The 4,396-nt window shown below is 30.2% G+C and overlaps 1 long non-coding RNA gene across 1 annotated transcript; it reads right to left on the bottom strand.

Moving 5' to 3' along the window:
- Window positions 1–3,741: 3,741 nt before the first annotated feature.
- LOC110227162 lies at window positions 3,742–4,387 on the bottom strand. The gene is made up of 2 exons (XR_002330947.1): window positions 4,229–4,387; window positions 3,742–4,138 (listed from the first exon to the last, which is right to left on the bottom strand). It is a non-coding gene; the product is annotated as an uncharacterized LOC110227162 (long non-coding RNA).
- Between the last annotated feature and the right edge of the window lie 9 nt (window positions 4,388–4,396).

Below are 4,396 nucleotides of genomic sequence, written 5' to 3'. Positions count from 1 at the left end.
GAAAAAAAAGAAAAAAAAAAAAAAAAAAAAAAAAGGAAAAAGGAGGGAACCCAAGTTTTTTCTTGAATCTAGCCGTGGCCTTCAAACTTTTGGCATATAAATTCGAACTCATAATAGTGTATCGAACTAAAATCAAATGTTTATGGAAATCAAATAAAATCTGATTGTACTTATGCTAAGTAATTATAAAAGCATATTCCAAATAATACTATACATTAATTACGTATAATAGATTGGTTCATATATATTAGGAACCAATTCCATAACAATCCACATTTTTGTCATTAATTTTGCTTATTTTAGCCAATTATCATTAATTGAAAGATATCTTACTTGCTTCTAAAAATTTCTATAAAATTTATCACAACTAACCCATCTATTTTATAAATTAGTTCGGGGTTGTCCGTAGATTTTGTTTAAATAATTTTAAAGTAACCTAAATTTAAAATACTACTAAAATAAATAAATTAAAAAAATTAGAGAAACAACTTTATATATCATTATATTTATAAATATTATAATTTCATTTACTAAAAGTTTTTTAAATTACCACATATTGAATAAATTATATTTTTATCAATAAATACTAACATGCGGGCTGATCCGCCAACCTGCGGACGAAAACCGATTAAAACCTATGACCCACTGCGAATCAATCTATGTGGCCCGCTTATTTGCGGGTTTAATAAATTTTCCCAAATCTTCCCTATAATGAGATGATTTGGGCTCGACCCGTGGTTTTTGACCTATTTTGACTGCTCTAATTCTCATGAATCGTCTAATTTTAGAATTCTAAAACACAAAATTTCATTTTGTAAATCATAATTAATATGATGGGTTTAATTATAAACAATTTAATATTTTCTCTACAATTTATTATTATGAATATTTATAAGTACATTACACGATTGGACTAAAAACACGCACAATATTAAAATCAACGTATGTAAACCAATATTCCCCCGCGGTGGACCGCGGGTCCGATCCTAGTCACAAAAACAAAACAGAAAATATGAAAGTTCTTATTACAAAAGAAAAGAAACAAAAACTTTGTTAGTACTATTTCTATTGTTTCACCAGAAAAACAAAGTATTGTTTTCAAAATCTTATAATCTTGACCTTTATTTCTACATGTTCTTAAAGGGTTTCAAGTTTGAAAGACTCCTAAAAGATGCCATGAGAAATAAATGATAGATAACTTGAAAAACTTTGAAATTTGTTAAACAGAAATGTGTGTAGATGAATGAAATGACTGCTCTTGACATTTCTTATATAGAGATCATATAAGTTTAGGCCTTCTAAATTATTGTTATTTTCTTGGTGGTTGATGTAGTACTTTACTCAATTAAATATCGAACCACAATTTGCAATTGATCAACTCACTAGGAATACACGCAAAAGCTTAATCTAGGCTAATAAGATGGTAGGGTTTTGTAAACTTGACTAACAAAGTAAATAACAATCAAACAAAGCAAAACAAGACAAATGGAAGCAAAATGCAAAAGACTAACAAGCTTCGAAAGTAAACAAACCGGAAAAATAAACAAGTTACTAAGCGATACTAAAGGCGAATTCTCGGGTTAAAGGAAATTGATTTGGAATGATAAAGAGATGGATTATGGAGCTTCAAACAACTTTTAATAAGCAATGATCCTTAGGCCATAGAACATTAAGCAACACTAACACATTTCCATGACATTAGTCCATTTACTAATCAATTAATCATCAACTTCTTCCAAAGGCAATCAATTGACTAACAAGCATTATAAAGAAGTCTATCTAGCCACTTAACACCCTAGTCAACAATTTCCAAAGGTAAGGAATGTAAAACACTTAAAGGCTTTGGTTCGGGAATTTCATCGAACACCTTCCGGGCATGAAATTCCTAAAGTCTAAATCAACATGATCAAGGCTAATCTAGCTTTATAATCAACCAATAAGCAAGGATCTTAAGTAATCTAGCCCTAAACTCCATAACCCAACAACTAAACCATCCTAATCTACCTTAACCCAAGAACTCTAAATGACTACTCACTCATGATCATGATTACACAAAGCAATAGGTTTGATCTTTGTGAAATCATAATTAGAGAAGGTAGATAAGAGATTAAAAGAGAAATTTTGATTCAAAAATCAAAACTCAACAAAACCAAAGATTCATACAAAAACTTAGAAATAAACCTTAAGAGAAGTTTTTGAACTCTAAACAAAGCATACCCCAATCTAAGACTAGGTTAAGAGTATATATACAAAAGGGGAAAACGAACCGGGTCAACCCGGAACAAACCGGGTTTTGACCCGGTTCAGGCACCCAATCGACCACTCAACCGACCACTTGGTCTACTGGGTAGAGCAATCGATCGATCAAGTGATCGATTGAAGTGTTGTCCGAAGCTCTGATCTATGTAAATCGACCAAGGAATAGACCAGTTGGTCGATTGGTTTGTCCTGAGGCAATCGGTCGATTGCTTGATCGATCGGTGTCTTGTCTGTAGCTCTGATCCACGTCAATAGACCAGGGAATCGACCAGATGGTCTATTGCTTCCTCTTCTCTTCTTCAATTATCTTTCTTCACCACATCTTGACATCTTCTTTCACCTCTTGATCCTCTTTGATCTTCATTACTCAAGTTGCCTTCTTTTAGCTCCCTTTTTGCTCTATTTATTCCCAAAACTCCAAGCTCCACTCACGTACCTAAGAAAACCAAATGCAAATGCAAATACAACACTATATGCCGAAATATGAATGCAAAACAATGAAAACTAAGAGAAAAGAGGCTTTAAAACAACCAAAATCACTAGACATCAGTGGTGAAGTTAAATTTTGATATACACAAATCTTATCGAGAAAACTAATAAATCCGAAATATTGTGATTGAATAACTGATTATCTTGTTTTTGGAAAGATTGTGATCTTTAAAATATATTGTTGTAATATGCCAATGATTTAGACTATATATATTGTTTTAACAAATCTGTAGAGGATATGCTTTTAATTATTTAACCAATTTTGATTTGCACATAATATTTATTGTTAGCATTAAATCTTATTCGATTAATCAATCAAGATAATAGTAATAAATACAAACCACATATCTTTAAAATCGTAAAAAAAAATTGAATGTGTTTAAGGAAAGTTAATATTTAAGCGAGATATGGGGATAATATCCTCTATTAATCTCGTAGTAATATTACACATATTTAAAACGTTTTAAATAATATGATAAGTTATTTCTTCTTAAACATGCATTTTTAAATATGGAATGTGGAATAATTTATTTAGAAAATCAACTTAGATTTGATTTCGATTTTATTGTTTTAATAGTTTCCATTTGCTAGATTTTCTCGAGATTATGTTTAATAGCATTTAAAATTAAATATTTTGATTTCAAGATTTGATTACGATTAGGTTTTGGTTAGTTGTTTATATTTAGTAGATTCGTCCGAGATTATGGTTAATAATAGTTTTAATTTTGAATATTTGACTTCCATATGTTAAGATCTCAAATCTTGTAACCATAAAAATAGGAAATGTTTTAAGAGTTTATTTATTGAGTTGTAAATTTGATTAAGACATATATTTTTTCAGATTTTATTTGTAGGGACTAAATGTACAATATTGAAATTGTAAAAGGATTTTTGAGGCCAAATCTTCACCAAAAATATATATATATATATATATATATAGATAGTATTTAATTGGATTATTCATATTAATTGTTCAGGAGATTACTAAAAGAATGATGATCAAATTATGCATTAAACCAAAAAATTCAGTTAGTGTTAATCTGTTGCAAGGGAGCTAATTTTGAGATGACATTATAACAATACAAGGAATTGTATTATAAGATGATCACTCTGATTATAAAATATAAATTGATTGGTAAGTGGTAACCAAACCTTTGATCCCAATTGTGAAATACAGATTAGATTATAATAAATTAATAACCATTGTTAAAGACATTACAGACACAATACAATAATTCCATATAGTCATATCTAGAGGGTTACCAAAAGTCATTAATGTTTTTTTATTACCAAAAAGCTAATTAAAGGCAATCGTCAACGTACTACTATCCTAACCACTTAATGTTTGGCTTTGTTGTGTTCCTGGAGAGCCTTCGCTGAGCCGAAATTCCTGCCACAAAAACATCCAACAACAAGCAAATTTTTTATTATTATCAAATACTATAATTAAAGACATCTAAACATTAAGAGAGAGAGTTACTTGTTGCATGCAAGGCCGGACAAATTTCTAGTCGGTAAAACTTTCTCTGTTTTTGCTTTTTTTGCAGGCACCACGTCATCGGTCTCAGATGCTCTCTTATTGCATGTAGGTGTCTCTGTAGGTGTCTTCACATAGCCGTCCAAATCAGGAATCTTGTAGCCCATGAAT

Source organism: Arabidopsis lyrata (assembly GCF_000004255.2).
Source record: "Arabidopsis lyrata subsp. lyrata unplaced genomic scaffold ARALYscaffold_802, whole genome shotgun sequence".
In the NCBI taxonomy this organism is placed as follows: Eukaryota; Viridiplantae; Streptophyta; class Magnoliopsida; order Brassicales; family Brassicaceae; genus Arabidopsis; species Arabidopsis lyrata.
This window is presented reverse-complemented; position numbering and strand designations above follow the sequence as displayed.